General features: G+C 43.5%; 1 long non-coding RNA gene across 1 annotated transcript; it reads left to right on the forward strand.

Annotated features, from left to right (window-relative positions):
* Window positions 1–382: 382 nt before the first annotated feature.
* On the forward strand, window positions 383–8635 carry LOC149363741 (uncharacterized). Its single transcript, XR_016289112.1, has 2 exons — window positions 383–1700; window positions 5049–8635. It is a non-coding gene; the product is annotated as an uncharacterized LOC149363741 (long non-coding RNA).
* The last annotated feature ends 4528 nt before the right edge of the window (window positions 8636–13163 follow it).

Here is a 13163-nt window from a genome sequence, read left to right on the forward strand (position 1 = left end):
AGTGTAGCATGACTCAGCACTTTACTAGTAACATAAGGTGTGCAGAGTTTGTACAAAGTTGCGTAGTCATGCCTTGCACTCATGACTCATCATTCTGCAACATAGCATGACTGTGCACTTTAATGCTTTGGCATTCTCGCTGGTAAGCAGTCTTATGTGTGTCTGCAGAATTTTTTTTTGGTGTCCTAGCTCCTCCATAAGCAAAGTGACAAGCAGTGCACTCTCTTTCATATTTAAAGTGGAAAAAAACTGCAGGAAAAAAACTGGTCCTTGGAGCAGACTCGCTGCTACAGGCCTTGCTTATGCTTTGTTGCAGGCACCTGCAATGTCTCGACAGGACACACAACATTGTCGCGGCATGCACCAGCTTAGCAGTGCTGAAGCCATGGCAATCGCAACACGCAGAAGTGTGTAGGAAGAATGCCCAGCATTGTTCTGCCTTTAGAAGTCAACAGCGCTGACCTGAATTTGTGGTCAAAGGACAGGGCCATGTAAAAGGTTGCTGTGCAGGAATGAGTTTTTGCAGGATGTAGTAAAATTGAAATACTTCCATGTAACAGTCCGTGTAATAACTTAACCTGAACTTAATAATTTTCTCCAAAAATTGTTCCCCATGCACTATAGCAGGAAAAAACAGTAAGCGAATGACTGATAAATTTTTAACAATAAAAAAGCTGGGAAATGCAGTTCTGCACTGCAGTTAAAAGGCTAAAAATGTGAAGCTAAATCTGTGATTGTCATGCGCACTTGGCAGAGGCAGAGCGCCAGTAGTAGTGCGAGAGTACTGCATATGTGCCCACTCCATAGCACATGCATTTTTCATTAGTGTATGTAAAAAGTACAAACTTTAATTTGGCCTTGCTTTTCAAAAAATGAAAGTAGTGTGATACACAAAAAATTGACAGAGAAGTTTTGCCGAAATTTTATAAACGTGCAAAAGCAGAATTTCATGAACGTTGCCTTGTCTTGTTACTTTACTGTTGGCTTTCTAAGGATGCCTTATGCCGTTATTCATCTGCTATCATTGTGTACACGTTTTTATCAAAATGGAGCCCACCTTTGTTCACGCCTCAATTTTTAAAAATTTCATATTAGTCATGAGTTGTTGTTGTTGTGTTGGATTTATTGGCGCATAAGCTTTAGTCATGAGTGGTCATGGACTTAACATCATATGTTGGCATCGTGTCGTAACTATGTTACAATTCTGCTATGAGGCTGTGGTTGCTATGTCGCCGTTGCTATGCTCTTGGCACAAACCCACATACATCGCAGGATCTTGCTCGGGGTTTACCGTTCGGAATTGTGCTTTCACACTAATAATTAACTAAGACTATGTGGAGTGCTTAGTTATGTTTACAATCTTTCCATTTCAGGATTTTGCGCCTGGAAAGACAGAGAAGAAAGCAAAACTTGCTGCCATTTTACAGCTTCTACAGGAAAGAAGGAATGTGCACCAAGGGTTTTTAAACGCTACCTGCACTGCCACCGTTCCGGCTCGTACGAAGAGCTTCCTATAGAACAGCGCCAAAGGCAGGAAAAGGGGCAAGGAAGCTGCAAAATCGACAAACACTGCTTTGCTACTCTAGAGGTCATGGAGAAAGAGGGCAAGGTATATGTAGTGTTTCAAAAGAAACACTACGGACACTTCAATGAGGCCTGCCACCAAAGGCTGTCCCAGGATGATGCCAGAGTGCTTGCAGGTTAGCCACTCCTCTTGTACAAAGCATTTGTGCATGCTGTGTTGACTGTACCGGAATGTGAAAACGTTTAGAAGCTACACTCCACCAACCTTTCATAAATGGGAGACGAAAGTGCAATAGAAATGTATTTTAGGGGGAAGATATTGCTCATTAACTCGAGTGATCATTTCAATGATTTTTATTATTCTGCGATGCATCTATGGCACAAAAGAGGTGGGACAACACGAAAATGCCTATTGTAAAGTGGGAGAAGGCATGTCCCACAAAACGAGGGGGCGGAAGAAGTTATAGTAAGGCACAGCTTAAGAACCCAGCGGCCAATGCCCCTCAAAGGAAGCCTGCCATCCAATGGCGTCGACCGATTCTCATGATGTCATGGTTAATCCTAGGGGGTAGCATTGCAGGAGGGTGGCAGGTGAAAGGGGATTAGTTATGGCTTTAACTGGATTAACTGATGAAAATCAGCTGACGCCATTGACTGGGGGGTCTTCTTTAAGGGCCATCTGCCACTTCGTTCGCGAGTTGTATCTGACTGTAGTGCAATTCACTTGAGCCTACTTGGTCGCATCGAAGGGTGAAAAACAATTGATCCACGGCACATCGCTTGCACAGCACAGTCTGTACGAACTTCATGCCGTTTAGTTTAGAAATGCTTTGTGGAAGGGGTCCAGTCTTTCGAACTGAACATAATTAGGAATGTCATCTAGCACTGAACTACTCCAATGTCTGTTCTTTTGTTTTTCTGCTGGTTTCATTGACTATCCTAGGTCTGTCGCTCAATTGGCTGACGTTGAAACTTCATCCGTAAAAAGTCGGCTTGAGCTCCATGAAACGTGTCTTGAATGACTGACAGTTGCACTTGATGCTAGCCTCTTTTTTTTGGCTGCCTGTCAAAAGCGTAGGCATTTTGTTGCTGATCAATGCAACGCCACCAGTCTAATGGTTGTATAAGGGCCATGTTTTTTCTCATAAGATAGATCATCTGCAGTGAACTTTCATTAATTAGAATTATTTGGCTGTTTTGGCACTTCATCAGTAATGCTCACAGGAACGGCTGTGGTTTGAGTGTTCAGCTACTAAGCTGGAGTACCCGGGTTAGAACCCGGCTGCGGCAGCTGAGTTTCGATGGAGGCAAGAGGTGCCCACGTGCTGCGCAGTGTCAGTGCCCAAAGATCCCCAGGTGGTCGAAATTATTACGGAGCCCTCCACTACGGCACCTCTTTCTCTCTTGCTTCTTTCACTCCTTCTTTCCTTCATGGCATGGTTGAGGCAGTTACTGCACCATTTCCTTTCCTGAAAAACCACTAATATAAAACACAAGCCTGCACAAGAGTTGAAATCGCAAAAAAAAAAAAAACGAACAAGCAGCATTTATATTTCAGTTTATGTATGACTGGCATGCCCTCCAATTGTCTCTGACTTAGCAGCAGTCATTTAGGTGTTGAAACTGAAACAGCATGAGAAAAATATTCACTTAGAAATTACTCACCTGGCGTAAGTGAATTCTACATTGTGACTCGTGTACACTATTGTCTTGTGCAAAAGTCCAAAGAAACAAAGATCGCGTTCAAAAATTTGGTGTCCCTACTCCTTTAACGGTTGCTGTCAGGCGAATCGGTGCATTTTTTGAATATGCAGAATGAAATGGGACAGGATGAGAAGCACATGTCCTTATTCTTTTCTTGTCCACATTTTCAGTGCTGTTATATTCTGCATTTATAACACGCTATATATAACTTCCCTGTTTTGCATTGCAGTATGCAAGTTTAAACACTCAAGCTCATAAAAATAAAGTCCATCTGCCTTTGAAACAACCATTTTGTCGTGTGCTTTGCAGTGCCACAAAAGTGAAATGAAAGTAAGATAGAATGTCGTACGCCAAAAAAGGACGAAACAGGAAGGAAAACACAGAACAGGAAAGAGGCGCAACTTCCAACTTTAATGACAGGAAAGGAAACCAGGCGCTCTTTTATAGCCGCTGAGCTGCATGAGGGTGCGTGAACTAAAAAACAAATGCGGTGGTGGACGAGTGATAACAACACTACAACACAGCACAACAAGTCATAGGGAGGTCGCTGTTACAAAAGGCATGTTGATAACTCATGCGAGCGTGAATGATAGCACAGGTTGAACGATTATGAAAAAGGATAGGAACTACCTCTAAGATATTAACAATCATGAAACCGATTGAAGGAAGCAGGCGGACTTTGCTAAGGGCATCTAAACGAAACCGTCCAAAAAAGCTAGTTCGTTTCTGGTGAGGAGAACAGAAGGCGTGCTAACGCAGTTGTCTTTTCTTTGATTAATATAAAAAGCCTCAATGACTTCTCTTTCGATTTTTTCTTTTGCCCTGGCTAGAAACCTGGTCTCTTGAAATTTCGGAAAACAATCTTTACACCTGCTACAATGTAAAGCTAGATTGCTTCCCGTCTTGCTTTTTAGGGTCACATTGTGCTGTCGAGCACGCTCATTGAAGCACTGTCCCGTTTGCCCCACATATACTTTGCCACACGTCAAAGGGATCTCGTATACCACATTAGTGGTACATTTTGTGAACACTGTTTGATGTTTGACAGTACAGGCCTTTTTGACCCGCTTTCCTGACACCATCGGACATATGCTTGTAGCAGGTGTAAAGATTGTTTTCCGAAATTTCAAGAGACCAGGTTTCTAGCCAGGGCAAAAGAAAAAATCGAAAGAGAAGTCATTGAGGCTTTTTATATTGATCAAAGAAAAGACAACTGCGTTAGCACGCCTTCTGTTCTCCTCACCAGAAACGAACTAGCTTTTTTGGACGGTTTCGTTTAGATGCCCTTAGCAAAGTCCGCCTGCTTCCTTCAATCGGTTTCATGATTGTTAATATCTTAGAGGTAGTTCCTATCCTTTTTCATAATCGTTCAACCTGTGCTATCATTCACGCTCGCATGAGTTATCAACATGCCTTTTGTAATAGCGACCTCCCTATGACTTCTTGTGCTGTGTTGTAGTGTTGTTATCACTCGTCCACCACCGCATTTGTTTTTTAGTTCACACACCCTCATGCAGCTCAGCGGCTATAAAAGAGCGCCTGGTTTCCTTTCCTGTCATTAAAGTTGGAAGTTGCGCCTCTTTCCTGTTCTGTGTTTTCCTTCCTGTTTCGTCCTTTTTTGGCGTACGACATTCTTTCAAGACAATGTACCAACTAGCCCGTCAAAAAGTTCTACGAAAGTAAGATGAACTGTGTGTCACCTGTAAAAAGGAACAAAGTGGAAGACGAAGGAATCCGACCAGAAGTATTTGTCACTTTATTACACGGCTGTAGACAGATGAACCAGAGATGTTAACAGTTTTTTTCTGTACCATTTTCAGGCCGGTTAGCAGAAGGAGTGCCAGAAAAAACCATTGTGCACAACATCCAAGCAGGTACAAGTGGATCAAGCCCACGGATGCAACTTGTGACCACTAAGGACCTCCGTAACATTGCAGATAAGTTTAGGATTGGCAAAACAGAGCAGAGAGATGCAGACAATTTTAAGAGTGTTGAATTATGGGTCGAAGAAAGGAGGGAAGAAAATGAGTCGCCACTGTTGTATTACAGGAAGAAGGGTGACCCCAACAGTCATGATGGTGACTTTGAGCGAGCATTAATGACGTTCCCACAACGAGAGCTCCTTTATGAATTGGGGGCAGCGAAACTGTGCATTGACTCCACCCATGGCATAAATAAGTACTAATTCCAACTGACAACCCTGCTTACAATTTCTCAAGATGCCTTTGGTATCCCGTGTGCCTACTTGATTTCAAAAAGGGTGAACACGGGCACTGTGGTGAGGTTTTTCGAGGCCATCAAAGAAAAAACACAATACCATGTCAGGCATTTATGTCTGATGATGCCCCTGTTTATGGCAGTGCATGGGAGCAGGTGATGGGTCCCTTGAGGAGTCGACTGCTTTGCAGCTGGCAGGTGCTACACAACTGGAGCACGCACCTGAATACAGTCACAAACAAGGACTGCAGGAGTAAAACAAGGGACATGCTGCACACTCTGATGAAGTGGACAGATGAGACTGACTCTCAACAGTTGCTCCCTGCACTTCTTGGTATCCACTCCAAAGAGCATCAGCTTAATTGCCTTTGGCTTCGTCAGAAATTTTGAGAAAACATACGCAATGAGGGCATGTCAGTGGGCTTACTGCTATAGGCAGTACATTGGATTAACAAAAAATAATCACTTGGAGTCAATGCACAAGGCACTGAAGTACTCTCACTTTGGTGGCTAGGTAAATGGGTGATTGAATACATTAATCAAAGTACTCTTCAATTTCACATCCGAAAAACTTTACAACAGGTGTCAAAGGAGGAGCAGACCACCGCAAATCTGCCCTATTTAGGAAGCGTAAAGTGGGGATTGAGCTTTCTAAGTCCAGTACTGAGAGAGTGGGAGATGGCCAGTGGCATGTAAAGTCACAAAGTTTGGTGAACTTCAAGCACACAGTGGAAAGAACTAGCAAATCGTGCAGTGGCTGCGAGCTTCATAGTGAGCAGTGCGAGGCTTGCCACAACATGTACACATGTACGTGTTGACCATGCAACGCATGTGCACATGTGCAAGCACATGCATGCTGTTGCTATAATGGAGTTACACTCATGCCAGATGCACAGCAGCCAGAAAGTAGCATCTGACTGTGCTGGCGTTTGTAGGCCCTGCCAGCTGAAGATGGCAGATTTCAGGTGAGGGATTAGGATTATGTTATGAGCTAGTTGGCAGGCTATTCTGACAAAGTGCTTTAGCATAGGAAGCTCAAGACACAGCAGGGAAGAGGAGTGCCATTTGCTAATTTTCTTGAAGCCCACATGGTCATGAGAAAGGTGCGCCATCATATCCCATATCAAGCAGCACCATTGAGGGTGCACTACAGGCCTCTGGTATTTCTTTTCTAGTCATTCCTTTTTCCCGAAACTTTCCTCCTAGGAATGGAGAACTCATCCCGTCACGGCGCCTCAGTGGCTCTGGCGTTCTTAGACTGCTTACCCGAAGGCTGTGGGTTTGATCCGGCCATGGCGGCCACATTTCAGTGGAGGCAAAATACAAAGATGGCCATGTGCTGTGCAAAGTCAGCGTGCATTAAAGGGCCCCAGGTGGTGTAAATTAATCCAGAGACCTCCATTATGGTGTCCCTCATAGCCCATGTGTCGCTCCCGAATGTTAAACCCGACAATTAAGAAATTGAGCTATTTCAGGCCCCTCATTCCCTACTCAGAATCTGCTTGTGTGAGTACGCCCTCTCTGACACTGCTCAACAGAGAACTTCTGACAATTGGCAAACATTTTTCATCTTTGGGAAATTAGTGCACTCATTTTCTTGTTCATACCTGCCTTGCATTCACTATAATTTTATTTCTTCGTCATCCCTGCTTGATTTCATTTTGCCTGCATGTGATGCACTCAGAGAGGCATGCGCTCTTCAATAAAATTAGTATGAAGTGTCGCTCCATGCTGCATTCCTCTTTGTTGCGTCGTGCTGTCACAGTGCACCACCCTTTTAGGACATCTTGAGAAAAACAGCGCTTGCAGACAAAGGACCAGAACAAGGACACACAAAAAAAAAAACAGCGCAGTTGTGTGTCCTTCTTGTTTCCTTTGTCTGCAAGCGCTGTTTTTCTCAAGATGTACCCCAACCAACTCGCCCAGCAACACACCTTGCCTTTTAGGACAGTTGACAATATGTGGTTCTACAGTTCTGCAATGCATATGAGAAAAAGTATTCTTGACAAAAGGCTAAGCCGTAGCTGTCATCTTGCACACTGAAAGCTGCAGCGCAAACTACTATTCATCTTATTTTGCAAAGAGAATACTGCTGCAACAGAAAAACAGTATTACTCATTTTTCAGAGCATTGCTGGTGCAATTTGTGACACGAACTTATATTGCCATGGTAGAAACAGCCGTGAATAGCCTTCCCTCACATGATAAAGCACTTCATAAATGAACTTGCTTGGCTCTTACACAGTGTCTCTCCACCAGCCTTCCAAGCAATGAGCCTTCTGTTGTGTGATGGGAACACTGTGCCAATTTTGTTGCCTAGAAATTCTAAAATGCCCCTATTTGTCGAGAAGGCAGCTTAGATGAAACATATAGTGCCCAGTTAATGTCATTTCCTTTTTACTCATTAATGAAAAATGCTTCAAAACCCAACTGCAATGAAATTATAATTTGGCTAGAATGCCTGTTAATGTGCTGGGTGTGTCATAAAACTGACTAATTGCAACAAAGTTTCATACTTCTCAGAAAACTGACTCTGTTGCTACAAGTGTTTAAAAAGCTGTGTAGTAGACAACGTGGCATGTCCATATAGGCAGATACGGATACCCGAGTGCCATACGGCCTCATGTCTGGCCCATTGGGAATGAACAGATTAAGGACAGTGTAGAGTGAAAGGCTAGGGGCTAAAATGTGGCTTGGCAGTCATGGGTATGGTGCTGTGGCAAAGTTCTTAGGAATTTGTTTCAATCCTGCAGATGCTGATTTCTGTTTCCATTCCAGGTTTCTGTACACCATATTTACTTAAATAATGGATGCATTTGCATAATAAATGCTTTCCCTACATCAATCATCAAAATCTGGGGAAAGTTCAACTGACCACACCATGGTTTACACCATGTAATAAATGCACCAAACTTACCATTCTAATTTTTTCCCACAAGAAACTGCATCCATGATGCAAGTAACAGCGGTATTACAGGTTACAGAAGAAGCACTGTCAGCCGTATTATGTGGCCGCAAGACTGCCTGGCGCCATGTGAAGAGGAATGCTCCCAAGGCTCATCACATCACATTTACTCCAGTATCCAGATATGGCACCCATTTCATCCTGCACGTCACATTCACCTCGGGCTGGTGATAGCCTGCCAGCTAGATTAAGAATGTCGCAAATAAAATGTCTACCTAACTGAAAACTGCGGTTGTATATATCGGAGATTTTTATTGACTTGTAGCAGTCTACATGGACAGGTTATGGTAATGCAAGGCAGCCCATTATGCACAGCATATGAGTGCATAGGCGCCACAACTTCGCATCTTTTCTAAGGGTTCATGTTTTGCACTATTGGGTGTGACCCGACCCATCTCTCCACAATCCTCGCGTAATTAATAATAAAGTGCTCCTAATCCTTTTTTGACAGCCAAAATGTATTTTCCTAGGCATATTGGCAATCTGCAATTTGTATTTCTCCACAGATTTGGTACTTCTGAGAAGTTGGACGGTCATTTTTATAAATGATATATTTTTAATAAGCTAGCAGATACTATTCTTGATTTAAACATTTGCAGGCATATATACGCTGCCATTGTTTGCCTTGATAAATACCGTGTCCATTGTGTAATCATAGTACAAACACGTTAATTGATTCTAAAGGATGTTAATGCTGCTTAATTACGCCGTACAAGCCCAGCTGTGGCTTTGGAAAGCTGCCCTTCCTTGGACTCTGACATTAAATACAACTTGTACGTGGGAAAGACTAATCTTACTGTGAGTGTAACGACAAAATTAAACAAATTCCATTAGACGCTGGTATGATCCCGGCTGCGGCAGTTGTATTCCGATGGTGACACACTACAGGCCCAGATGCTGTGCGATGTCGGAGCACGTTAAGGGCCACTGTTGGTCGAAATTACTGGATCCCTCCACTGTGGCGCCCCTCATAGCCTGAGTCGCTTTGGGACGTTAAACCCCATAAGCCAAAGTTAGCATTATGTTCCTGCCGGACCGAGCAGCCACTGACAGGGTAAGACTGTACGAATGGGTACCATCAATCACTACGTGACACCCCCACTCCACTCACCCAATGAAATCCCATCCATCAGTGACACATCCACTCTCTCCACCCTTCGACTCAGATTTTCAACCGCTTGCCAACCGCCTCCTCCCGCCCTCTCTTCTTCCCTCTTCCCTGCAATTTCGTGAAGGTGGATTTCACTCCCTCCACTCTGTCACCTGAGGCTTCAGACCGATGGATTATTCCAACATAGGGGGTTCTGATGCTGATGCACTAAAATGATATTTTTGAAAGGCAGCTACAGTTTGTTACATGTTAAGGAGAAGGGTACTCGCTGCACCATGCAAAATACGAGATCATTCCCTGGTGTGCACACACTGCATCACAAGGAAGTACATTTGGCACCTAAATTTAAATGTGCAGTATAGCGAGCAGTTAGCACCAGGTGCTGTACACAGACACGAGCACAAAATGAACACGCTTATTACCAGGCCCTCTCTGTGCACTCTCCCTATACATAGTGCGAAGACTGCTTTTGAAGCTAAGGTTGGCCACATTACAAAGAAATAAAGACAGCATGAACATGAGAACTGGACACGCAGCACTGACAGAAATCTCGATAGTCGGTGCTGTGTGTCTGGTTCCCGTGTCGTCCCTTTCTGTTCGGCGACCAACCTTAACTAGAACAAACAACTTGCCCGAACCCTTGCTTTTGAAGCATTGCACATTGCATGCAGTAAGTAGCACACAGTACAATGCACAGACTGAGCCATGTGTGTTATTGTATCAGCAGTAAACCACGTGCAAAAAAAAAAAAACGACAGCCAATAACTACAGTCGGTAAATCGAAATTTGAGCGCAGCTCTTCACGTTTTAGTTTTGCAGTATGCTGAAGTAAAGAATTCCAGAGAGCCACCTGCCCCGGCGAGAGGCAGTGATAGGTGACATTTCGCCCTGAGCACTTGGCTATCACATACTTTGTACACAAGTTCTGTCCCGCCTCATACGAACACCAAAACACTTTCTTGAATATCTTTTTCAATGAAGGCAAATACACTGGCTTACACAAACATCGAAATTACTTGCTATTACATCTTAATAAAGTGTTCAGTGTCACACTATTACGATGCTATATATCAATTTATGCATGCCAGCACATCATCTCTGGCTGACAAAGATCTGACAAATCTTGCTTTTTGACAGTATGTGGGCACAGAGTCATTGATTGCACAGACCAAATATGACTATACCAGCAGAACGAGAACTCGGAGGATTACCTTAGAACTCATGTGCCTTTGAAAACATGCAGTGAACATGGAAACAATTTTATTTTTAAGGTGCGCCGCCCAGCGTATGCACATGCGTTCAGTGCACTCTCTGCGCCATGAAGGACGACTCGGTCCCAAGAGCAGAAGTACACACTGCCAGTGCATTCCAGAACACTCAATTCAGATAGGTACAACATGAGACGTAAGCAACGTATCTAGCGTTCGCACCGTGCAGCTTTATTGCAGCTTTATTGCTTCGCTCTGTCCCGAGCATTTTTCAGTCCACTGAGGTGGTTGCGAGCCACAGGTGGGTTAGTCTTGCGATTATTCTGCCGGCAATTGATTCTCTCTGTGATCTAGCAGATCTACGCCACCTCGCACCCACAACAGTCGTCAACTGGTACTGTCGCCATTTGGTGTCCAGATCAGTGTCTTGAAGGATCGAAGGCGGGCTGGAAACGACATGCTGCAATGTTCTCCAACCCTTGCATCATGAGAAAGTCAATGCGACGACATATCACAGCCCACGCACTGCATCGTGATGATTATAACAAGAGTTATATGCACAGATATTTTCCAGAATGAGCTGGAAACACCCAGATCAGGGACGCCAGTACTGGACGGCGCGGGCTTGCGTCCTGCTCACTCACCTTTAGGGACGCATGGGCGGTAAACACGCATTCCATAGGCGGTCTACTGGTCACAAACAAAAAAGGGGCAAATTTAAAGAACTACACACGCCACAAAGACGAGACACCGACGAATACTTCACTCGCAACAGCCGCCGACCGCGATTCAATAATTCAAACGTACGTAAACAACCGCCATGTTGTTTTTTTTCTTCTTTGCTAACTGACTGTAGGGGGCGCTGTAAAAGCGCTGGCATCATCATCATCGCGCGCTCCCTCAAAGAAAATTAAATACAAATAGCCGACACCAGCAATAAACTAGAAAAAAAAAGCATTAAACGTTAAAAATTGCAACATAAATAAGAAAGTCATTTATGCAGTTGACGAAAATCAACACTCTCATTCAAAGGAAACGCCAATAAAATTGATTCATACAAATAAAACAAAAATATAAATATGCATGTTTTCTTTTCCTTGGTTTTGACTAAAGCTAGGACGTGCGGCTATTTTTTGGCAGTTTTCTAAATCGGGTCGCCCAGTGCGACCATAAGAAAATTAAGGCAAGAAAACTGAAAACGTAACAGGGGCACTTAAGGGTCAACATTGCATCGTCAACAATATGCACGCTTTCTCTCTTGCTGCTCATCCCAAGCTTGAATGCATGTCAATTTGCTGTTTCAAAGCAGAACGGTCTTCTATCATTGTAGCGGATTGAACCGAACCAAATGTACTGTCATGAACAAAGCGGTCACATAACTTTCACTTATGCAGCTCAAACTTACATTATTTATTACATGAGTTTAGTTTTAATGACATGAAAGAACCACAAGTACCATTATAAATGGTATTTTTCATCAGAGCACTTCGGATGGACTAGAAGCCTTACTCCCAACAGTGTACAATAAAGCCATTCACACAAATCATGTTGGCAGCAATGTTGAAACTGTGTGCGTCCACCTTACTTGAAACTGCAACGGATGCAAGACAGACAAAATTTTACCATTCAAAATCATAATGTGCCGAGATATTGCTGCAATCTTGAACGTAACCACACTTGCCATTACAATCAAAATGACTCAACAGCACATGCAAACATGACAATCTTTTTTTCACAGACATTTTGACACTACATTTAGTTCACTATTTATGCAACTTCCGTTTATTTGCACGATGGACACGAATATTCACATGCACGCCAGTCTTAGCATGAGTGCCATGCATACGTAATTGTCGATATGCACCCCGTCACACATTGTGCATTTACACATAAAAATACTCATGAAAACTCAACAAGTGCTCAGCAATTACTGCAGCTTAAATGGTCAAGCACACAGAACACGTAAAAGTTATGGTATGGTATAGAATATGGGGTTTAACGTCCGAAGGCAACATGGGTTATGAGGAACGCCATAGTGCAGCGCTACGGATTAATTTTGACCACATGGGGCTCTTTATCGAGCACTGATGTCACTCAGTACACAGGCGCCTAGCATTTCGCCTCCACTGATAGGCAGCTGGCGCAACTGGGATCGAACCTGTCCTTGGGAACAGCAGCGGGCACCCTAACCACTCAGCCATTGCAGCGGGGCAACGGCTGACCACATTATAAGCAACCAAAAGTCCAGGTCTCTGCTTTATGTCTTACATGTTGCCTAGGTATCGTCTACTTTTACTAAATCTGCAATCTAAAAATTAACAATAGACAACTTCCCCACTCCATCTAAATTACTATAATTGTCCCATGCCCTTCTTGGTTTGCTACACACTTAAGCTTATAATTTTCGGCTAGTTTTATCAAGGTGTCATACAAGT

Source organism: Amblyomma mixtum, chromosome 2, assembly GCF_055824585.1.
Source record: "Amblyomma mixtum isolate Tamu chromosome 2, ASM5582458v1, whole genome shotgun sequence".
NCBI lineage: Eukaryota > Metazoa > Arthropoda > Arachnida > Ixodida > Ixodidae > Amblyomma > Amblyomma mixtum.